Here is a 26,336-nt window from a genome sequence, read left to right on the forward strand (position 1 = left end):
AATGAATTTCATGCAATATAATCATAGTTGTTTAATAGAAAGGTCACTAGGCAAATTTCCAGTCACTTCTATGAAAATCAACCATAATAAAATACAGCAAAGTCCAGCTTTTATGGTATCCTATCAACTAGAAATTCCCATTCATGGGTTCTCCTACACAGATCACTGAAACCAATATTCTCATTAGTGACCCTCAGGCCCTGAAACATTCTGGAAGATTTCCCAAGTTATCAAAGAAAGATGGAATGACTTCAGCATCATTTGGATGCTAAACATATTTTGTAGTATTTAAATGCTTTTAAAATTGAGGATTCAAGCATGCACAAAAATATAGTACCTTCAATTCCACGTATTATTTGATGAATGAGAAATATAATTTTTAAGTAATATACAGATTTTATATAGAAGCTCCTCTTGGCATTTAATATACATTTACTGGGCATCTACAATATGCTAGAAAATGTACTAGGTTAGGTAAAAGCTAACAAAAGAAGAGTTCAAGGCCCTTCAGACCTTTAAACTCTGGTAAGAAAGAAAGATATGTACATAGGGAACTGCAATAAAGCATATTTTTAAAAACATGCATGAAGATATGTGTAAACCACTGCTGCAGAATCTCAGAAATGAATAAAGAAAATTTTAAAGTATCACTGGTCAGTATAGCCAATGGTTGTAACATTGCAATATTTGATATATTTGATGAGAACACTATCACATCCACCACAGTGGTTCAGTTTTGCCCTGACACATAGGCTAATAAAATCCTTAGATTTACAATTTAACATCTGATATTTGATAAGTGTTAGCTCCATGAAGGAGAAGGCAATGGCACCCCACTCCAGTACTCTTGCCTGGAAAATCCCATGGACAGAGGAGCCTGGTAGGCTGCAGTCCACGGGATCGCAAAGAGTCGGACACGACTGAGCGACTTCACTTTCACTTTTCACTTTCATGCATTGGAGAAGGGAATGGCAACCCACTCCAGTGGTCTTGCCTGGAGAATCCCAGGGAAGAGGGAGCCTAGTGGGCTGCCGTCTATGGGGTCGCACAGAGTCGGACACGACTGAAGCGACTTAGCAGCAGTAGCAGCAGCCAGCAGGTCTGTGAAAGGAGGGACTAAATGTTTTAACATGGGGATACCTGTAGTTGAGGGCTTCCCTGGTGGCTCAGAGGTTAAAGCATCTGCCTGCAATACGGGAGACCTGGGTTCGATCCCTGGGTCGGGAAGATCCCCTGGAGAAGGAAATGGAAACCCACTTCAGTATTCTTGCCTGGAGAATCCCATGGACAGAGGAGCCTGGTGGGCTACAGTCCAAAAGAGTCCGACACGACTGAGTGACGTCACTTTCACCTGTAGTTTAATCATATCCAATTTCCAGAGCTGATTTTCTGATTGTTTATCTACATAGGTATTCTCTTTCTCTGTGAACCAGTGAACCCTTTCAAAGCTGTTAGCTGCTTAGAAGAGGCCAGTATTTCCAGTTGGAGGAAAGACCATCTTCAGTCATTGGCAAAGAGGACCTATGTGCCCCTTTTAGAATGTTACTATGCACACTCCAAGAGCATCTCTTAGTTAACTCTATATACTTGACATCTGACATATCATACTTACATAGTCATATTTCTTATGACTTATCATACTCATATTTCTTATGAGTTCTTGATTTTGCTGTACTTTAGACTGGAAATGAATAAGGGTTTAAGTAGGTATAGAACATTTTAATACCTGAGCTATAGCTACATTCTAATTTTAGCTTTTAATTAAAATGTCCTCAATTTGTCAACTGATAATTTTTTCCCCAATAAAAATCCTTATTAGCTGTCAGGAATTTCCTGGTAGTCTGGTTCATGGAAAGAAGGTTCCTCTTTTATTGCCAATAGATATGTTATACAGTCTATCACAATTTTCATTAGATGTCTATTCAAAATAGTGATGGATAATATTATGTCTCAGATTATTTCAGCTATGATATCATGTTCATCGGTAGACTGGTTATTCTCTGTTGGCCCACAGATACATACTCTGCCCTTTTCTGACCTATTACTAACTTATGGCCCCCAGAATCTGACTGCTGTGAGTGCAAATGAATTTCCTAGACTCCTTTAATGGATGGCTTTAGGCTGGTTTTGCCAATGGGTGTCATCAGCAGATCAGAGATGGGGAGAAGAAAAAGAACAAGATCATAGTATTACTTTTTTGCTTCATCCCTGCTTTGGCAGGGATGCTTTGGTTCTAGCAGTACTGTATCCCTCTGCATCTGTTTGGCCAGACCTCTTCCTTAATCCCAATCCCTTTGGGTTCTGTTTCCTTCTCTTACCCCTTTAGCCCTAGAAGTGGTAATGGCTTTCCACTGTTGCTAGCTTCTGGTGCCTCATCATGCCTAATTTCCTCCCTTAACTCTGTATTAAAATATCTTAATTTGGGGACTTCTCTGGTGGTCAGTGGCTAAGACTCCCCACTCCCAGTGCAGAGGCCCAGGTTTAATCCCTGGTCAGGGAACAAGATCCTACATACCACAACTAAGAGTTCACATGCCACAACTAAGACTCAGTGTAGTCAAATAAATAAATAAATACTTTTAAAAAATCTCTTAATTTTGAATCTTGTGGGGGTAAATTATATTTCCTACTGGGATCCTGAATAATAAAACTTCTTTTAAAAATGTTACAATCCCTTGGAAGAAAATATTAGGCTTTTGTAAGAATCTTGTTTTCTACAAAATAGAACAAAACTTTAACATGATTGTTTAGTATTCAAACACAAGTTATTATAATAAGATTAATAACCATAAACAAAATGAACAGACAATCTACAAAATGGGAGGAAATATTTGCAAACAATGCAACTGACAAGGGCTTAATTTCCAAAATGTACAAACAGATCATACAGCTCAACAACAACAACCCAATGCAAAAATGGGCAGAAGACCCAAACAGACATTTCTACAAAGAAGACCAACAGGCACATGAAAAGATGCTGAAGACTGTTCATTATTAGAGAAATGGAAATCAAAACTACAATAAGGTATCATCTCACACCGGTCAGAATGGACATAGCTATGCTGCTGCTAAGTCACTTCAGTTGTGTCCGACTCTGTGCCATTCCATAGACGGCAGCCCACCAGGCTCCCCCGTCCCTGGGATTCTCCAGGCAAGAACACTAGAGTGGGTTGCTATTTCCTTCTCCAACGCATGAAAGTGAAAAGTGAAAGTGAAGTTGCTCAGTCATGTCCAACCCTCAGCGACCCCATGGACTGCATCCTTCCAGACTCCTCCATCCATGGGATTTTCCAGGCAAGAGTATTGGAGTGGGGTGCCATTGCCTTCTCCGGGACATAGCTATAAACTCTACAAATAACAAATGCTGGAGAGGGTGTGGAGAAAAGGGAACTCCCTTACACTGTTGGTGGGAATGTAAGTTGGTGCAACCACTGTGGAAAACAGTATGGAGGTTCCTACGAAAACTAAAAACTGAGTTACCATATGACCTAGCAATCTCACTCCTGGGCATATATCTGGGCGAAACTATAATGCAAAAAAACACACGCACTCTTATGTTCACAGCAGCACTCTTCACAATAGCCAAGATGTGGAAACAACCTAAAAGTCCATTGACAGAAGATGTGGTGCATATATACAATGGAATACTGCTCAACCATAAAAAAGAATGAAATAATGCCATTTGCAGCAACATGGATGCAACTAGAGATTATCATGCTAAGTGAACTAAGTCAGAGAAAGACAAATACCATATGATATCACTTAAATATGGAATCTAAAATATGACAAAAATGAACCTATCTATGAAACAGAAATGGAATCATGAACATAAAGAACAGACTAGTAGTTGCCAAGGAGGGGGGTGGGAAAGAGATGGTGTAAGAAGTTGGGGTTAGCAGATGTAAGCTTTTATACATAGAATGCATAAACAATAAGGTTCTACTGTATAGCAAAGTACATACAATATCCTATGATAAGAACATTTAAAGAGAATATATATATATATATATGTATAACTGAATCACTTTGCGGTATGCAGTAATTAATACAACATTGTAAATCAACTAAAAAAATTTAAAAAATGAACCACCACAACAGATTAATGGATAAAGGTGTGATAAACACACACACATACATACACACAATGGAGTATCATTCAGCCATAAAAAGAGTGAAATAATACCATTTGCAGCAACATGGATAGCCCTAGTGATTATCACACTAAGTAAGCCAGAGAGAGAAAAATAAATATCATGTGATATTGCTTATATGCAGAATCTAAAAAACAAAGATACAAATAAACTTATTTATTTACAAAACAGTAAGAGACTCACAGACATAGAAAACAAACTTCTAGTTACCAAGGGGAAAGGGGCAGGGGATATATTAGGAGGTTGGGATTAATATATACACTCTACTATATATAAAATCACCAACAAGACCTACTATAGCACAGGGAATTATATCCAATATTTTGTAATAACCTGTAAGGAAAAAGAATATAAAAAATAATATATACACATACGCTGCTGCTTAGTCACTCAGTCGTGTCTGACTCTCTGTAGTCCCACAGACTATAGCCTGCCAGGCTCCTCTGTCCATGGAATTTTCCAGGCAAGAATACTGGAGCAGATTGCCATTTCCTTCTCCAGGGGACCTTCCTGATCCAGGGATCAAATCAGCGTCTCTTGCATCTCCTGCATTGTCAGGTGGATTCCTTACCACTATGCCACCTGGAAAGCTATATACACACATATATAAAATTGAATCACTGTGTTGTACACCTGAAACTAACATGATATTGCAAATCTACTCTAAAAAAAAAGCAAACAACAATGAACCACTAGGAGACTGTGGGAGTCACAACAGTCAGACTTGTTCTCTTAAAATTTGTTATAGACTTCATTCTAGTCTTGGTACATCTAGTCTCATCTACGCCTTTAAATACACACTGATGTCAGAGGCAAGGATTAGACATGGAAGTAATGTCATTTCTCTGCTCAGCACTTTTCAAGGACTGCCCATCATTCCCAGTTAATGATACACAATCCTTCAGGATGTGCTTGCTACCTACACGGCCAGTATTATCTCCAGACACTTCCTCTGTCACACTCAGCGGAACCACTTAGGGCTTTCTGAGCATTCTCTACTTCCCTCTACAACTTGAATGCTCATCATATTTATTGCTGTTCAGTCACTCAGTCATGTTCGATTCTTTGTGACCCCATGGACTGCAGCACGCCAGGTTTCCCTGTTTCACCATCTCCTGGAGCTTGTTCAAACTCATGTCCATTGAGTCGGTGATGCCATCCAACCATCTCATCCTCTGTCATCCCCTCCTCCTCCTGCCTTCAATTTTTCCCAGCATCAGGTCTTTTCCAATGAGTCAGCTCTTTGCATCAGGTAGCCAAGGTATTGGAGCTTTGGTTTCAGCATCAGTCCTTCCAATGAATATTCAGGGTTAATTTCCTTTAGGATTGATTGGTTTGATCTCCTTGCAGTCCAAGGGACTCTCAAGAGTCTTCTCCAACACCATGGTTCAAAAGCATTAATTCTTTGGCGCTCAGCCTTCTTTATGGTCCAACTCTCACATCCGTACATGACTACTGGAAAAACCATAGCTTTGACCTTTGCTGCCTAATTCCCTGAGATGTTTTTCCTGATCTCTCAGGGCAAACTTAAAGAGTTCCTTTTCCTAGCTTACATAGTTATTTATAGACTCTTCATTACAATATTTATTTTAGGTTACTGTAATTGTCAGTTTATTTGCCTGTCCCTCCACAAGACTATAAGATTCTTGAGGGAACTTATATTGGTTTGTCATTGAATTGCCACGCCTAGTACTGTCTTGCACTCACTGAAATCTAATTAATCAGTGATTCTGAATTTTGGTTGCATATTACAATCACCCAGAGGGAATCTGAAAAATCTCTATGTCCAGGCCTTACTTCATCCAGTTGAATGAGAATCCATGAGGATGGGGTCACCACATTAGCATTTTTAAAATTCCCCAGGTGAGTCCAATGTGCAGCTGATTGAGAACTATGCTAAATGGCTGTTGAATGAATGAGTCAGTAAATGTTAATAGAATTTTAGAACAAAGAAAGGAATACACTGGAGTGTTAACAGTGATTTTCTCTAGTTAATGGGATAATTTGCTAGCTTTGCATTCTTTATTTATTTTCTAGACTTACTACAAAGAATATACATCATTTTCTTACTAGAAAAAATTTTACTGTTGACTTTATTAGCACCATAAAGGCCAAAGGTTTCATAAATCATGATATTTAGGGATTAAGACAGAGATTTTACTTATAAACCTTAGTCCCATTACCTGTGTGTGTCTGTGTGCTCAAGAGGTTAAAAGGATAAGTTCATGCAATCAGTGACCTAGTGTTGCTCCATCGTTCATATTTACTGTTCAGTTCCATTGATCCTTCACAAAGAAAATTATTCCAGAAATGAAGAGACAGTTCTAAGTAATGAATATGATCTCATTGCTTTCACATTTTATTTCACTAACAGTAAATGGTAAGCAAATGTCCTTTGCTAGGCAGGACTGTGGGATTTGCCTTTCTCAGCGATCAATGCAAAGAAATAGAGGAAAACAACAGAATGGGAAAGACTAGAGATCTCTTCAAGAAAATTAGAGATACCAAGGGAACATTTCATGCAAAGATGGGCTCGATAAAGGACAGAAATGGTATGGACCTAACAGAAGCAGAAGATATTAAGAAGAGGTGGCAAGAATACACAGAAGAACTGTACAAAAAAGATGTTCATGGCCCAGATAATCACGATGATGTGATCACTGACCTAGAGCCAGACATCCTGGAATGTGAAGTCAAGTGGGCCTTAGAAAGCATCACTACAAACAAAGCTAGTGGAGGTGATGGAATTCCAGTTGAGCTATTTCAAATCCTGGAATATGATGCTGTGAAAGTGCTGCACTTAATATGCCAGCAAATTTGGAAAACTCAGCAGTGGCCACAGGACTGGAAAAGCTCAGTTTTCATTCCAATCCCAAAGAAAGGCAATGCCAAAGAATGCTCAAACTACCGCACAATTGCACTCATCTCACATGCTAGTAAAGTCATGCTCAAAATTCTCAAAGCCAGGCTTCAGCAACACGTGAACCGTGAACTTCCAGATGTTCAAGCTGGGTTCAGAAAAGGCAGAGGAACCAGAGATCAAATTGCCAACATCTGCTGGATCATGTAAAAAGCAAGAGAGTTCCAGAAACACATCTATTTCTGCTTTATTGACTATGCCAAAGCCTTTGACTGTGTGGATCACAATAAACTGGAAAATTCTGAAAGAGATGGGAATACCAGACCACCTGACCTGCCCCTTGAGAAATCTGTATGCAGGTCAGGAAGCAACAGTTAGAACTGGACATGGAACAACAGACTGGTTCCAAATAGGAAAAGGAGTACATCAAGGCTGTATATTGTCACCATGCTTATTTAACTTATATGCAGAGTACATCATGAGAAATGCGGGGCTGGAAGAAGCACAAGCTGGAATCAAGATTGCCAGGAGAAATATTAATAACCTCAGATATACAGATGACACCACCCTTATGGCAGAAAGTGAAGAGGAACTAAAAAGCCTCTAGATGAAAGTGAAAGAGGAGAGTGAAAAGGTTGGCTTAAAGCTCAACATTTAGAAAACGAAGATCATGGCATCCAGTCCCATCACTTCATGGGAAATAGATGGGGAAACCGTGGAAACATTGGTGGACTTTATTTTTTGGGGCTCCAAAATCACTGCAGATGGTGACTGCAGCCATGAAATTAAAAGACACTTACTCCTTGGAAGAAAAGTTATGACCAACCTAGATAGCATATTCAAAAGCAGAGACATTACTTTGCCAACAAAGGTCCGTCTAGTCAAGGCTATGGTTTTTCCTGTGGTCATGTATGGATGTGAGAGTTGGACTGTGAAGAAGGCTGAGCGCCGAAGAATTGATGCTTTTGAACTGTGGTGTTGGAGAAGACTCTTGAGAGTCCCTTGGTCTGCAAAGAGATCCAACCAGTCCATTCTGAAGATCAGCCCTGGGATTTCTTTGGAAGGAATGATGCTAAAGCTGAAACTCCAATACTTTGGCCACCTCATGCGAAGAGTTGACTCATTGGGAAAGACTCTGATGCTGGGAGGGATTGGGGGCAGGAGGAGAAGGGGACAACAGAGGATGAGATGGCTGGATGGCATCACTGACTTGATGGACATGAGTTTGAGTGAACTCCGGGAGTTGGTGATGGACAGGGAGGCCTGGCGTGCTGCGATTCATGGGGTCGCAAAGAGTCCGACACGACTGAGCGACTGAACTGAACTGAACTCACATGCTAAATAAAGACGAGAGGAAAACCCTGTAATGACACTGATGTAGTTTCATCAGCATTTACACCACAAACAGTATTTTTTCTCATCGGAATTAAAAATAGACATTGTAAGAGGTAGTCAGGCGTGAAGACTGCTATGCCTTCATAGGATGAAGGTGGCTGATCTCTTGACGCTTTGTTTTAGGTACTGGGCACACTCACTGCTCAACTTCTGGAGAAGGGGTGTGTGGTTTGATTCCTGGAGCACACTCCTTGGATACAGGATACAGGTGTAGAGTGCAGGGCCACCTTTTGTGTTCTCAAATATGCCTTTATTGGGGACTTCCCTGGTGGTCCAGTGGTTAAGACTCTGTGCTGCCAATACAGGGGACATGGGTTCACTTCCTGGTTGGGGAACTAGATCTCACATGCTACACGGTGTGGCCAAAAAGATTTTTTAAAAATTAAAAACACCTTCATTATTAACTCTGTAGTGTGCTATCCTTTTTCTGGATTAGCTTAGAGGTATGGTGTTAGTAGGGATGGTGAATGTAGTAAAACAATTTTTCTGAGTTCTACTCTCAGATTTGTTTAAAGAAAAGCACAGCCCAGTCCTTTTGTTTTGTATGAAGAAACCATGGCTCTGGGAGAAGGAGCCAACTTCCCAAGGTTGCCCGGCTTGTGACAGTATCCTGGATGCCAAAACACCAGATCAGGCTCAGATGCCACTGAGGTCACATGCCACTTAGGATGCTCTGGGAGGTACTCAGGTGGTATGTGAGCATGCCCTCTTTCACTCAGTGGACTGTGTGAAGAAGGAAGATATCCATGGAGGTCCCAGGGTGGAGATTTTACTTAACAGTAACTCTTGCTTCATTTTCAATTTTACAATCTTGATGTGTATACCTTTCATAGGGTACCATCTTAGAGCTAGAATAAAGAATAAAACCAAGGCCTAAAGCCACTGGTGAGAGCATGTGGAGACTTGCTTTCCGTTCTGTATTTGTGGGATATGTGTGTGCATCATTGGAGAAGCAAAGAAAATGAATTACAGAGGTAATTCTCAAGTATTTGAGGTAAATCTCAAGTATTTGAAGAGTTTCATAGCCTTGGCCAGATAACCTATTGCAGAAGTATTATCTGCATACTTATACTGAAAGAAAAATTTTTCTGTATCATTAAAAGACATGCACAAAAATGCCTAACATTATACCTAGAACAAACTGGGAATGTGACAATTGTAACTACTCTTATTTTACAATGAATCAGTTACCTTTCAAAGAGTGGGCACAGTAGAAGTGAACCAGTGCCTGTTATCAACTACATATTGAAAACATTATTTAAATGATGATTTACAAGCATTTCAAGTAAAACCCAGAAAATCTGGGGGGTGGACTTCAAGGATGGCCACCAATAGAGAAAAGTTGTGGTGAAGGGTTTTGCCAGAATATCGATAAGAAATACTTAAATCAGTCCACAGGCTTCAAGATAAAAGGTCAACTAGACTCTTTAGGGATCAGAAATCCAAGGATAAAGTGGGGCTATAGGTCAAATACAAACATTTTTCTGGAGCTCTGAGTTGAGCATGTTGTTTGAACAGCTCCCCCCGCCAGAACATTAGGGAATCACAGTTTCTGTTTTTCTTTATAATTTTTTTATAATTGATTGCAACTAGACACATCAACATTTTTCTTCTCTCCTCCTCATCTTTCTCAAACATTTGAAATACTTTACAGGTTAAAGTGTATGTTGTCCCAAGTAAAATTCTTTAGTGGTCAAAACTGAAATCATGACCTTTACTATAAAACTGGTCAACTAAGAAAACTTTTGGAGGAAAACATAGGCAGGACACTCTGACATAAATCGCAGCAAGATCTTTTTTGATTCACTTCCTAGAGTAATAAAAATAAAACCAAAAATAAACAAATAGGATCTAATTAAAGGTAAAAGCTTTTGCACAGCAAAGGAAACCAGAAAATCAAAAGACAAACCACAAAATGGGAGAAGATACTTGCAAACAAAAGCAACCAACAAGACATTAATCTCCAAAATATACAAATAGCTTGTTGCAGCTCAGTATCAAAAGAAAACAAACAACCCAATTAAAAAACGGGTAGATCTAAACAGATATTTCTCCAAAGACGACACACAGATGGCCAAGAAGCACATGAAAAGATGATCAAAAGTACTAATTATTAGAGAAATACAAATCAAAACTACATTGAGGTACCACCTCACAACAGTCAGAATGGCCATCATCAAAATGTCTACAAACATTAAATGCTGGGGAGGGTGTGCAGAAAACGGAACCCTCCAACACTGTTGGTGGGAATGTCAATTGGTATAGCCAATATGGAGAACAGTAAGGTTTCCTAAAAGAAACTCAAATAGAGATACCACATGACCCTGCAATCCCACTCCTGGGGAAAAACATGCACCCCAATGGTCACTGTAGCACTGTTATCAATAGCCAGGATATGGAAGTGACTGTAATGTCCATCAAAAGAGGAATAGATAAAGAAGATGTGTTATATATACACAATGGAGTATTACTCAGCCTTTAAAAAGAATAAAATAATGCCATTTGCAGCAACATGAATGAACCTCGAGATTGTCAAACTGAGTGAAGTAAATCAGACAGAGGAGACATATTGTATGATATTTCTTATATGTGGAGTCTAAAAGAAATTATTCAAATGAACTCATTTACAAAACAGAAATAGAGTCACAGAGATATAGGAAATATATTTATGGTTACCAAGGGAGAAGGGAGGTATGGGGTAAATTGGGAGATCAAGACTGACACATACACATTACTATATAAGAATCTACGGTTTAGCACAGGGAACTCTACTCAATACCCTAATACTATACAGGAGTAGAATCTAAAAAAGAGTGGACATATGTATATATATATAACTGATTCACCTTGCTGTACAGCAGAAACTAATACAACATTGTAAATCAACTATACTCCAGGAAAGAGGAAGAGTGCTTTTGTATATATAAAATTTGAACCAGAGTCTTGATTACTGAAACTATTAATAGCATCAGGCAGAAACTAACTAGAGCGCTTTTACATATTCAGAATGCTTCCATGACAATTATTTTAAAGGAAATGATGTGTATGTGTGGGTAAAGCTCACCAAAGCTAAAAAGAGCTAGAAAATTATGAGAGGGCACTGCATGAGTAAGATACTTCTTTATAAAATTATACAGATGAAGGTCAGTCTATTCTTTTGTTTGTTACACGTGTAACAACTTAGGTGATCATGCTGACCAGTAGAAACAAGAAGGGTAGTTAGATAAATCATAATCCCTAGGGTCTTCTTAACCAGAATTTAGACTAAATTGTCAAGAAGAAAAAGTCTGGTTGGGGTTCCTAACTATTCACATTCTGAATTGGGGGTTTAATGATATGAAATGTGGAGGATACAAAAGTGAAAAATAACCAGTCTCTGATCCTAAGTTCTTTACTGTTTAGAAGGAAAGATTAAGACATGATTATGCCATCAATATATCCCACTTGATTAGCTTGGTTATAAAATGAGGTTTTTTTTTTTAAAAGTCTAACATAACTGTCTTGTATTCATTAACTTCTGAGACAGTGCAAGGCATTGAGTAAATGATAAGAAGTTTGTGACTCAGTTATTATCTGTTTCAAAGATCTTACAGTTGGCTATACAGGACTAGGTCTTCTCAGACAGTATGAAATGAGTTTAAAGGTTTGTCCTCTACCTTCTAATACACTGTACACTATTTATTCTTCTTGAGGAAAGCAATGGTAGTGAAATACTTAGGGGGAAATTTTTTTTCATTTAAAAAGAATCAGACCAAGATATGGAAACAACCTAATGCCTATTAACAGATGGACAGATAAAGATGTCGCATATAAATACACAGTGGAATTATTCAGCCATGAGAAAGAAATTCTGCCATTTGTGATAATGCAGATGGACCTGGAGGAAATTATGTTAAGTGAGATGAGTCAGACAGAGAAAGACAAGTACTGTATGATGTCACTTGTATGTGGAATCTAAAAAGGTCAAACTTGTAAAAAGAGTAAAATTACCAGAGGATGGGGGGTGGGAGGGATAAGACTGACATATTCAAGAGTACATACTTGCAATGAGTGGAAAATAAGCAATAGAGATCTAATGTAGAGTATAATGAATATAGACAACAGTATTTTACTGTAATTATGTAATGTGAAAAATATCACTACAATGAGAATCATTACAATGCACAAATGTATCAAACACATTGTACACCTTAAATTTACAATGTTATATGTCAAAAATATGCAACAAAAAAAATAAGAAAAGTGTCTTACATGTAGCTGAAAAAGAGAAAACAAAATTCTCTGCATATTAAATTTTACAAACTCCAACAAGAAAATGGCAACCTTTTTTACTGTCTGACACTATAATCTCAATTTTATGATAAGACTTTATCTTTTCCCTTAAGTTTTAGAATTCTTCCAAGCAACTTCTCCTTTCCAAATGTTTTTATATCTTCCTGTGTTTTATTCTATTTAAGGCAGCAAATTTGTGAACTGTCTATGTGATCTTAATAGAATTTTGAACCCAGAGTTAATTGATAAAAATAAAGCTCCATGTCACTTGAACATGCCTTTTCAGAATTTAATTGACCTAGTGAGACAAAACAAACTCTGAACAAGCACAGAAAACAATCAAAACAGAGAGAAAGACCAAGTTATTTCTCCTGAGACAAATTCGTATACACAACTCTACAAAATGCACACAATTCTTTGTCTTACAGCTTTCTATTCAGTTTTCAAACTGCATTTTCTTCACAATGCATTTCAATGAAGAAACTTTCTTTTCTCCAGCTTTCTTGAAATATAAATGATATAAAGCATTGTATACATTTAAGGTGTAGGTGTTGATTTGATATTTAACTTATATGCAGAGTACATCATGAGAAACGCTGGGCTGGAGGAAGCACAAGCTGGAGTCACGATTGCGGGGAGAAATGTCAATAACCTCAGATATGCAGATGATACCACTCTTATGGCAGAAAGTGAAGAAGAACTAAAGAGCCTCTTGATGAAAGTGAAAGAGGAGAGTGAAAAAGTTGGCTTAAAGTTCAACATTCAGAAAACTAAGATCATGGCATCTGGTCCCATCACTTCATGGGAAACAGATGGGCAAACAGTGGAAACTGTCAGATTTTATTTTTGGGGGCTCCAAAATCACTGCAAATGGTGATTGCAGCCATGAAATTAAAAGACGCTTACTCCTTGGAAGGAAAGTTATGCCCAACCTAGACAACATATTGAAAAGCAGAGACACTACTTTGCCAACAAAGGTCCATCTAGTCAAGGCTATGGTTTTTCCAGTGGTCATGTATGGATGTAAGAGTTGGACTATAAAGAAAGCTGAGCACCGAAGAATTGATGCTTTTGAACTGTGGTGTTGGAGAAGACTCTTGAGAGTCCCTTGGACTGCAAGATCCAACCAGTCCATCCTAAAGGAGATCAGTCCTGGGTGTTCATTGGAAGGACTGATGTTGAAGCTGAAACTCCAATACTTTGGCCACCTGATGCGAAGAGCTGACTCATTTGAAAAGACCTTGATGCTGGGAAAGATTGAGGGCAGGAGAAGGGGATGACAGAGGATGAGATGGTTGGATGGCATCACCGACTCGATGGACATGGGTTTGGGTGAACTCCGGGAGTTGGTGATGGACAGGGAGGCCTGGAGAGCTGCAGTTCATGGGGTCACAAAGAGTCGGACACAACTGAGCGACTGAACTGACTGATGGACTGCAAAATGATTAGCATGCCATGGCTTAGTCAACAGCTTCATCATGTCACATAATTGTCATTTCTTCTTTGTGGTGAGTTCATTTAAGATTTACTCTTAGCAACTTTCAAGTGTACATAATACTGGATTATTAGCTATAAAATATTTCCTGAGAAATATTATAACATAAAGCAACCCCCAACTACTAATTTCACACTGTTCATTGGTTATCATAAAACTGCCATGCAAATTTGTATTCTTATATTCATGAATAAAGAAATGGGATATTTATAAATTTTGCATTTTTAGTGACAGAGTTTTCTTTGGTAAGCAAAATATGTAATTTGTTTTCTAACACCTTCAAATTAACTAGAACATAATTGGATGCTAATAATCTAGTACAAAATACGATGGATAGTTTCCCCACTCTTTAGACAAAGGATAGGTTGCCACAGGGAAGTAATAAAAATTAGCTTTAATAAAACAAATTTTAAATAGGCAATTACACAAGTATTATGAATAAAATAAACCACTGAGTTAATTGAAGTCTTTAGCAATTTAAGTATTATGGGGTGGTAGTAAATATTTGCTAAATTGAATAGAATGCTATCACTTTAGATAATATTTTATTCAGTCATTTTATTAACCCCTTTGATCAATATGATCTTGATATAATTGACCAAGTCCAGAAATAATTTTTTTTTTTTTACAGAATCTAGGTGAATAAGGTGAAGTTTAAAGATGTCTGAAAAGTACATAAATTTAAATCCTCCCAAGGACTGTTGAATAATAACCTAAAGAACTTTAGAAAAGCAAGGAATTCACCACTCACAAATGTGAGTGCTTGATTTGTTGAGAGGGTCTGCAAATAGTTGAACATTACCATGATTTTAGATCCAGGCATTTTCTTGGATCAGATTTGTTATATATCAATGATCTCAATTTTTTCTTAAGTGTATAATTGTTTGATTGTTCAGAACTGCTGTCAGTATTGATTTTGTTAATATTTACTGCATCTACTTCAATGTACATTTATCTAAATCTATCACTACTTTGGATTATTTGGAGAAGACTAATGAACTCTCAGCACTGTTTGACTTTGGAAAAGTAGCTGATTCTTAGATACAACTGGTAGCACATCTACATTCACATTCTAAGGATGGGCTATGGGGGAAATACACTTGATTCCTAGCTACAATTCTCATTTATAACATGAGGACAGAAAATCTTACTTCTCTTACCTGAGTTTATGCACTGCAGTTAATGACAAAAAATATCATCTGTTTTTATCTTTTATCCTTATTACATCCTTTTTGCCTTAATTTTCATTAGGCATATCCTTATCCAGCTCATTGGAAAAGGCCCTGAGGCTGGAAAAGATGGAAGGCAAAAGGAGAAGGGGGTAGCAGAGAATAAGATGGTTGGATGGCATCACTGACACTATGGACATGAATTTGAGCAGACTCCAGGACATAGTGGAAGATGGGAAAGCCTGGCATGCTACAGTTCATGAGGTCGCAGAGTCAGACATGACTGACTGACTGAACGACAACAATATAAGGGGCTTGTAAGGGGAGATCAAAGGAGGTCCTCTCTTGAGGACCATCTGGATGACTACCTGGATTCTGACCCAGGCTATGTATAATCCATACAAGGAACAAATGAGTGGTTTAATGCAGGAATCAACAGAGATATTTGACTTCTACTTCTGCATAATTTTAAAAACAGAATAGTATTCAAGCTGAAGGAAAGTGCAGCAAGAAGTCCCTAGACAACAACAACAAAAAATCCAAAGAATAAAATTACAACAGATTCATTCAAATAATTATCGTTCTTTTATAAAAAGGACGAGTTTGAGGTTAATGTGACATTATCTATGAAATACTGCAAAATCTCTCGTCCTTGAAAGGTATGTCAACATGCTGCCAGCTTTGGGTTACCTTAGTAACTAATAGAATAAGGCCTTGTGAGTATTTAGTGACCAAGGAAAGTGGAAAGCCATTTAGACGTTCTAAGTGGAACTGAAAGATATTTTTTCATTGTGTTAAACTAGTTTGTTTTTCCCTTTCCTCATTTCTGAGCTTTCAGGACAGTTAAAGAGTTTTTGAAAATAATTTGGTTAAAAGAGCAAAATTAGTATCAGGAAACCCAAGGCAAATAATTGTGCTTCAGATATAAATGGCAGTTTGGATACAATCTTGATCTTAAATTCACATTAAAATAGAGAATAATTAACACAGAAAAAGGTGACATGAAATTCTTGAGCTCTTTCTTGGCTACATGTATTAATTTTAATAAATTCTCTGGTTTAAAACAGTCAAGATAGCATTTTTCAGTGATATCTTGGTATAATCAGATACCTTGAATGCCATTTCCATGATTATCTTTGTATACAGCATCAGGTTGAATAAAATAGTTAGAACTGTTAGTGATTGGGAATTTGTCTAGTTCAATCCCTCCTCATTTTCCCCTAAGCCATAGTGAGGTTAGAGAGATCACCTAGTTCTTAGGAAGAAAGCAAGGATAAGAAGAGTCATGACTTGGCTCAGTGGTAAAGAATCTGCCTGCCAATGTAAGGGACAAGGGTTCAACCCCTGTTCCCAAAAGATTCCACATGCCGCAGGACAATTAAACCCATGTGCCACAACTACTGAGCCCAGGCACTGCATGTTCTGAAGCCCATGTGCCTAGTCCATGCTCTGCAACAAGAGAAGGACCACAACCAGAAGTCCACGCACCACAACTAGAGAAAAGCCTGGGTAGCAAAGAAGACCTCAGTACAACCAAAAAGAAATAAATAAAATCTTAAAAAAAAAAACCCCTCACAACTTGACAATGGATGCTTCTCCCTCTGCCACATGACCTTTCTAACACCATGAAATGTATCAGATCTGGCCTCTGAGTTATGCCAAACAGAGGACTCATTTTTTTTTTTTTTTGGGGGGTCTACTTTCTATAGAACACTTGGTTTCCTAGCATGGCTCGAGCAAAACAGAAGAGAAACTAGGCTTAAAAAACAAACAAACAAAAAAAAAAAACAGGTTAAGCAAATAGTCTTCATCCTGTAAAAATTCACCTATCTTACATGTACAGTTCAACAGTTTTCAGTGTATTTACAGAGTTGTGCAACCACCACACTACCATTTCCCTCAGAAGAATCCCTGTGCTACTAGCAGCCACACCCCATTTCTACTTCCCAACCCAAGTAAACACTAATCTACTGTCTCTTCATATAGATCTTCTGACGCTGGACCTTTAATATAAATGGCATAATACAGTATGTGGTCTTTGGGGATAGGCATCTTTCACCTGTTGTAGCATGTATCAGTACTTCTTTCTTTTTTACTGCTGAGTATCATTTCATTACATGGATGTACCACAATTTACTTATCTATTTGTCAACTGACGGACATTTGGATTATTCCCACTTTTGGCTTTTATGAATGATGTTGCCATGAACATTTATGCACAAGTTTTTGTGTGGGTATGTCTTCATTTCTCCTGGGTAAGAGGGAAATTGCTGGGCATTATGGTAACCCCATGTTTAATCACTTGAGGACCTATCAGACTGCTGCACCATTGTACATTTCCATCAGCAACGAATGAGGGTTCAGATGTCTCTGCATACAGCCATCCTAGTGAATTTAAAGTGGAATTTCACCATAGTTTTGATTTGCGTCTCCCTGATGACTAATAATGTTGAGCATCTATTTTTTTTTGTACTTATTGGCCATTTATCTATCTTCTTTGGAGAAGTATCTATTCAGAATCTTTGCATTTTTGGGTTACTAGTCTATTATTGACTTTTAAAAGCTCTGGAAGTATTCTGGATACAAGTTTCTTATAAGACATACAATTTACAAATGTTTTCTCTCAGTTTATAGGTTGTATTTTCACTTACTTGATAGTGTCTTTTGAGGTGCAAGGTTTCTGTAGAGGATTGTCAACCTTGAATGTAATAGGTTGGCCATGGTATGCTATTTCCTTGGAAATTTTGTGTATTAGTTTTATCCCCATGTTTAACAAATCACAAACTTAGAAGTCTAGAGCAACACAAACTTATCTCATAGTTTCCAAGAGTCAGGAATTGGACACATCTTAGCTGGGGTCCTCTGCTCAGGGTTTTAAAAGGCTGAAATCAATATGTTGGCCAGCTGTGTCCCTATTTGGTGACTTGGCTAAGGAAATAGCCCCTTTCAATCTTCCTCAAGTAGTTGGAAAAATTCATTTCCTTGAGGTTGTATGATTGAGATCCCAGTTTTCTTGCTGTCAGCCAGGGGTAGCTCTCAGCTCCTAGAGGCCACTTTCAGTTCCTTACCATGTGGATCCTTAGTTTGAATAGGCTAGTTTGAAACGTGAATATTTGCTCCTTCGATGCCAGAAGAATCTTTCTCACACCATCAATCTCTCTGATTTCAAGAAGGGGCAAAACTCTCTTTTAAACACTCACCTGATTAGGTACAACCCACCCAATTAAAAACCAACTGATTAACAACCTAGCCATGGGAGTTATTTCTCATTATATTCACAGGTTTCACCCCATACTCAAGGATTGTAAAGGGTGCAACCACCAGTGGGCAGGAATCTTGGGGGCCATTTTAGTATTCTGCCTACCATACCCTGAAAAGGTAACTTTTCTATCTCTATATGGGGAGAGATTTATTGGGTTGGCCAAAATATGAGAAGTATTTTAGTTTTTTGTGATTTTCACTTTTTCAGAATAAAAAATACAGTAACATGGAGTTTTTGTACCTGAATTATGTTATATTCACTTATTTTTGTCTTTGAGTAAACAAAAGGTTAACAGTGAACAGGTAAATGAAAGATTTGTCAAATATACCATATTTCTATTCCCACTCCCACCCCTTCCCTCTTTCTCATACCTGCTAAGCAAGAAATGGAGTAGTTTGCTTATACAGCCTCAATATAAATAAGGCAGAAAATATTAATGGAAATAATCATCTTAGATAATGCACAATATGATTTCTATTATTATTGCCTTATGTTGTATATTATTTTTAATTTCACCATGCTCTGTGGCTTCAAACTATGGAAGCTTCTGATAACAATCTTCATGGCAAAATCCCTCTGCTATTTCTGGGTTAGAGCAATTTGGCTGATAACACTAAATTTTATAGTTGAAATATGCTAAGAGAGTAGAACTTAAATATTCTCACCAAAAAGGGAAAAGAAAAATAATTGTGTGAGGTGATAGATGTGTTAATTAACTAGATGGGGGGGGGGATTCTTTCACAATGTATGCATGCGTGCTCACTCATTCATGTTCAACTCTGTGAGATCCCATGGACTGTAGCCTGCCAGGCTCCTCTGTCCATGGGATTCTCCAGGTAAGAATACTGAGTGGGTTGCCATTTTCTCCAGGGCATCTTCCCAATCCAGGGATGGAACTCGAGTCTCTAGCATCTCCTGCACAGACAGATGGATTCTTTACCACTGAACCACCTGGGAAGCCCTTCACAATGTATTAATGTAAATCACCATGATGTACACTTTAAATACCTTACAATTTTATTTATCAATTATACCTCAGTACAGCTGAAATTAAAAAAAAAAGTAATTTGGGCTGCAGCATGGGTACAGGAGGATGGACAGTGTGAGTCAAAGCAGAATTCTATCATGACTGGTGAACTGGTGGAGTGATCCTGCCAGATGAGGGCATGTCCACAGACATATCTGAATGCTTCTGATGAGCATGCAACATGACCAAAGAAGAGTCTACTTGTAGGGGCTACTAGAAGCTTCTTGGAGAGAGCTCATTTGAAGGTGTTTGGCTTAATCCACCCCCCGCCCCCCGCAAGATTTGAATCCTGAAGTAAGAATTCAAGTTTAAGTAGCTCAGTCGGTAAGTAAGGGCAGGTAACAATGGTAGAGGAATTGGTGTCATGAGACAGGGCAGGGAGGGTAGCTAAGACATTAAGCCAATGACCCTGGTGGGCACTTGGGAGCTGGAATCCTCTGGCAAACAATGTATAACACCCACTCAGAGGTGACAGAGCGGGGAGGTTTACACACCTATCCTGAGACTCAATGGTTGCAGATGCTCCCAAGAGATGTTACATAAATTCCTCAGCATTTCCTTGTACAGGGAAGATCCTAAGGCATCTATATCCTAAGGGATACAGATTTAGGTAGTTGGATGTCTATACACATAAAATTTCAGGGACATAGACAGGACATTGACAAGATCTGTCTTAAGAACTAGGCTGAACCTAGTCTTATGTACTCAAAGGGAAGAGAAATATTCTGCATTTAGTTGGAATCCATTTCTCCAGTCAGTTGGCTACTTATGTAAGTGCTAATATATAAGGACATTTTAAGACTGAGGAAGATATTTCATTAAATGTCCCTAACCACGTATGGACTAGAAGCAACCCTGCTTCAGAACCCAACTTAACAGAAGGAAAGGGTCTACTCTCTCTTCTCCACTCAGAATAGCATGGTCCTGGGAGAGCCTTGTCACAACCTGAGAGTGAACTTGCTCTTGAGCACAGCCCTCTTGGGGTTTCCTAAATGTCCTGGAAAAGTGGATCAGGCCTAGAAAATGTTACTATTGTCAAGGTAACCACATTTCCATAGCTTCCCAGGTGGCTCAGTGGGTAGAGTCTGCCTGTAATGCAGGAGATGCAGGCAATGTGGGTTCAATCCCTGGGTCAGGAAGATCCCCTGGAGGAGGAAATGGCAACCCACTCCAGTATTCTTGCCTGGGAAATCCCATGGACAGAGGAGCCAGGTGGGCTACAGTCCATGGGGTCACAAAGGGTTGGACACGACTGAGCACACACACATGAATAAGGCCTGGGAACATGATCTAAGCAATGAAACATTTACAGCAGCCTTAGTTGTCACCCAATTCAAAAGCAGAGACATTACTTTGCCAACAAAGGTCCGTCTAGTCAAGGCTATGGTTTTTCCAGGGGTCATGTATGGATGTGAGAGTTGGACTGTGAAGAAAGCTGAGTGCCTAAGAATTGATGTTTTTGAACTGTGGTGTTGGAGAAGACTCTTGAGAGTCCCTTGGATTGAAAGGAGATCCAACCAGTCCATTCTAAAGGAGATCAGCCTTGGATGTTCTTTGGAAGGAATGATGCTGAAGCTGAAACTCCAGTACTTTGGCCACCTCATGCTAAGAGTTGACTCACTGGAAAAGACTCTGATGCTGGGAGGGATTGGGGGCAGGAGGAAAAGGGGATGACAGAGGATGAGATGGCTGGATGGCATCACCAACTCGATGGACGTGAGTTTGAGTGAACTTCCGGAGTTGGTGATGGACAGGGAGGCCTGGCGTGCTGCAATTCATGGGGTTGCAGAGTCGGACATGACTGAGCAACTGAACTGAACTGAACTGAATTCTCTCCTAGGTCTACTGCTCCATGTATCTCCATGTATCTCTGTTTTGGTTTGGGTTCATGTTGTTCTTTCTGCTCCATTTCATCTCCTGTGGACCATTTTTGGTGAGAATGTATAGCTGTATCAAATCACCATGAGGTACATTTTAAACACCTTACAATTTTATTTGTCAATCATACCTGAAACCTTCTGGTTGTATTACGACATCTGGGATAAGAGACTCATCCAACAGTCCTTTCAGGAACACACAATCCGGGGTTTAATCACACCTACAATTTTTGTTCCTTTTGAGCTTTTGGTATCCTGTGGCTCAATTAGAGAGAACCAGGCAGATCTCAGTCTTGCAGTTCATTTATCTGCACGAGTACATAGGATTATATTCCATGCTATATACAAATATGTCATCTCCATGTGCTCTTGCCACTGCCCTCCCCTTTTTTAAGACTGATTCTTTGTCCTCTATTCTCACATATTCCACCATTACAGGCCTTCAATTAGAGAGTACAGTCCTTCTACTGCAATGTCCCTCCCAGCAGGCTCTGCCACTCAAGGCCCTTGCTGATACTCATGTCCTTGGCATTTACTGTCTAGCTTCCATAGATTCCGATAGTCATCCTCTCTGTCTGGGCCACTGTGGAGAACAACCCAGGGGGCCAACATTTTGCAAAGCAATGCCTGTTATTCTCATCTGGGGAAGGTGAACCCAAATCTGAAGGAGATCAGACTTTACTACTCTCTTTATGGTGAGGGGAGACTGGAAAAGGGAAAATCCTACTTGTTTATCCCTGATGAGTCCTTCATGGGAATGAGACTTGGGTTATTCCTTGGAAAGCTAATCTGCCCTGTGATGCATAACTGAGTTCACTGACTTCTCACCAAGGCCAAATTTAAGCTTTCCTTCTGGATTAGGAAAATGAGACCAAGAGAGGTGAGACAACTCAATCCAGTCTGCCCATCCAGGAAGAAAGAGGGCTAAGATGAGAAACAAAGACTGAGACAGAGGCACATGTGCTCTGCATTGTTCTACCCCAGTTCTCCCAAAAAAAGAGCCAGCCATATCTTTTAAAAGTTTTTATTTTTTTCTTCATACAAGTCTATACTGCATTCTGAAGGATTTTTACAGTTTACGGGTTGGATACATTACCAACTTAAGAAAAAAATAAAGTGAAACTATTAAGAACTAATTCTTAGGAATAAAGATGTAAAAATGGACTGTATAAGAGCTAAAGCAAAAAAAAAAAAAAAAAGATAAAAATATTTTTACCACTATGAGTAGGAAACAGATCCATAAGGAGCCATATCCCTGACTTTTTGGGTCCGAGACATTGCTGGTCAATTGCTACTGAAAGTCAGATCATTTGTTGACGATACCCTTCAGCCCACAAGAAAGATTACATTGACAATGACTGCTTTTGGGACACAGAGTAAAATTAACTTCTAGGTTATCCCCGTCAAGGACCATTAAGTCCTGAACTATGAGGGACATCGTGAACAAGTCATATTTTAACCTCCCATGAGCACAGAGCCGGCAGATTTCGCCCCCTCTCCTCCCTTCAACAAATCTGACCTTCACTAAAATTTATGGGAAAATGAAAAGAGAAAAGAAAGCTGTGGCCCTGCCAAATTCTGACGATGTTACTCATTTTAATTACTGGTATTTGGAAATTAAATGGCCTAGGGCTTGTTCGGCAATTTGTTTCAGGAAAAAAATGATTTAAGCAAGCCACAGAGTCCCAGCATCTTTTTATAGCAGGTGTTGAACAAGGCGTTCATTTTTCTTTTTACAGAGTGTCCTTGTAAGCATAATAACAATTAGGAAGTGAGGCCTTCACATGGAAACCTCAGGCTCGCTCTGACATTCTTTCTTCGGCTACTTCATTGCTTATAGTTTCCTTCAGCCAGCTTTGTAAATGCCTGCACTTGAACATTTCCTTTACATAATGTCACACTTAGAGGACTTTTTTTGTAGAGGTAAAGATTTTAAAGGATAATATGAAGAGTACTTTAAAGTTAATTCAGCTGCTTTTTCTGTCCTCAGGTTCTGTTCTCTAGCTCTGGATTTAGTTAAATGCCACTAATACAAATAAACTGAAGCAGTTTAAAATCAAGGAAGGGGGGCTATAAATGAAATCTGATTTGAATACATGTTTCTATCCATCGAAAGGGGCCATCCGCTCATATTTTCCTGTGTTATAGGTTGCATGTGGACTCTACTGCAAAAATAGATTCGTTAAAAAAGCTTGGAAAGTCATTTGTGAAATCCTCCCAAAGACCAACTGGTTTTTCAGATCCCTTTTACCTTTAATCAACTCTTCTCATTCACTCTAAAAATGTGCTCAATCAAATGTGAAGTGCTGTGTTTTCTGCTACCCTGTTTGGTTTAAGACCTGCTAATAAACAACTGTGTATTTCTGAAATGAACCATGAACATTAGCTAAAACTGAATCTTTTAATACCAGCATGTATTTACTTACAAAAATACTTAAGGTAAGATGAAAATAGTTTATTTTGTGCATGTATATGCATGGTATAGTAAACTATTAGGTATTATACAGTAGCTATCATGAACTATAGTCTTTTATGAAATTATGACACAGTGGTGGAGGCTGATGAGAATCAGCCAGGAAGAAGTATTAAAACAATGTGGCACACTCCTTTATTTAAAATGGATAACCAACAAGGATAATCACAGGGCACTGTGTTCAATGTTATGTGGCAGGCTGGATGGGAAGGGAGCTTGGGGGAGAATGGATACATGTATATGTATGGCTGAGTCCCTTTGCTGTCCACCTGAAACTATCACAACATTGTTAATCAGCTATACCCCAGTAGAAAATAAAAAGTTTTCAAACAAAACAATATGGTAACCCCACTGCCCCAAAAACCCCAAACTAGTGGAGGCTGATGAGAATCAGTCAGGAAGAAGTATTAAAACAATGTGGCAGGACTTCCCTGGTGGTCGGGAATCCACCTGCCAGTGTGGGGGACACAGGTTTGATCCCTGGTCCAGGAAGATTCCACATGCTGCAGGGCAACTACTGAGCCAGTGCTCCACAACAAGAGAAGTCACTGCAATGAGAAGCCTGGGAACCACAACTAGAGGAAGCTCGTGCACAGCAATGAAGACCCAGCACAGACAAAAACTATTTTTTTGAATGTGGCACCCCCTCAAAAAAAACCCAAAACAAACAAAACAATGTGGCATCCAATCAGGTGGTAAGAGTACTGACTATGTTGAATCAGGTCAGAGAGAGCCAATACTACAAGAGAGGGCTCCTGTGTCCTGGCTTTGACTTCTCTGACAACAAATTGAAATTATGGCCTCAAGTCTTAGAAACTTTAGTTGCATTTTGCAGCTATACGAGAAAAAAAATAACTAAAATCAAAACCATAGCAATATTACTTTGTATTAACTTTGGGATTATCTTTTGTCAGTTCAGTGTATTCTATGTTTTAAGATGCTTATTGGCACATTTAAAAGGATGCTTAGGGCTGGTGCACTGGGACGACCCAGAGGGACGATACAGCGAAGGAGGAGGGAGGGGGGGTTCAGGATGGGGAACACATGTACACCCGTGGTGGACTCATGTTGATGTATGGCAAAACCAATACAATACTGTAAAGTAATTAACCTCCAATTAAAATAAATAAATTTATATTTAAAAAAAATTAAAAAAATCTGATGTACTGGAGAATCTGACATGTGAGCTGATTTTAATTTGAAATGGTTAATTAATATTAGACTTGTGACTTTGACTTGAAAGGTGTAAGACAATCTCATGGAGTTTAAAGATTATTTAAATATGTAAGTGCTCCTGCTCTATTAATGTTTCTGCTTTATTTGATTCAGAGGAGTTGCTTAAGTGAACAGGAAGATTTTGTTTCTACTCTTATCCTGGGAGGCTTTTGAAGAACTTGTGAGAATCAGATATATTAAATTTGTAAATGGAGATTCTTAGACACTTTAAATAAAATTGAGGTTAATTGTTTAACATAATTTAATCTGTTAAGTGTGAGCTAGAGAACACCCATCAAAGAATATGTACCATGACTACTGATCTGCAACAGTACAACAAGTATAAATTAAATGCCTAAGAAAAATCAGGGTTTTAAATTTAACTTTACAAAAATATTCATTAAAACATGCAGCAACAAAAATTTTCTTTTATAAATGAAAAACCCTGCCCTCAGATGTTTAAAAAAAATCAGAGTCCCTATGTGATGAGCATTAATTTTTATATTCATAATTACATTCTAAATTTTGTGACAACATGGATTTTATATAAATTTTTTCTTCATTCTCCCCCTTTGTTCCAAATACTCACCATCTCCTACAAGGACATAAGAAATATTCAAGGTGAATGTTTGTTGAGACAAACTGTCAAATAACTAAATGATAATTATCACTTTTTGTAGCATGTAATGGAGAAAATCAATTCAGTTCAAGAGCTATGTTTGTTGAAAATCAGTTTTGAGATGAAATCAAGACCATTGAAGTTTTCCGTGTAGGAGTTGTATAAAAAGGGCCACACACAAGACACTAATAACTCCAAAAGTAACTCTCTGTTCTCACCATTATGAGATTTTTGAGTAACAAGAAAAAGATACAATTATGAAAGAATACAGGGATACAGAACAGGAAGAGAGCTGTTGCCTTGGATGGAAAACTGCAGTAAATATTCTCTGAAGTTCTTTCTAACATGGATATATCTTAATGCTAAGGGAGAAGATGGGCCAACAGCACTATGATGTGGATACTGAGGGAACTAAAAGTTAAGTAACCTGCCCAAAGTCACCCAATCAGTAAGGCATAGCACTGGGACTCAAATCCAGGCAGTCTACTCTAATCCATCTCAATATGTTACTAATAAAGGAT

General features: G+C 38.6%; 1 long non-coding RNA gene across 1 annotated transcript in view; it reads right to left on the reverse strand.

The window, feature by feature from the left end:
* Window positions 1-26,336, reverse strand: part of LOC139180918 (uncharacterized) — a 150,404-nt gene that overhangs the window by 18,169 nt on the left and 105,899 nt on the right. The window lies entirely within an intron of this gene.

Source organism: Bos indicus, chromosome X (assembly GCF_029378745.1).
Source record: "Bos indicus isolate NIAB-ARS_2022 breed Sahiwal x Tharparkar chromosome X, NIAB-ARS_B.indTharparkar_mat_pri_1.0, whole genome shotgun sequence".
NCBI classification, from domain to species: Eukaryota; Metazoa; Chordata; class Mammalia; order Artiodactyla; family Bovidae; genus Bos; species Bos indicus.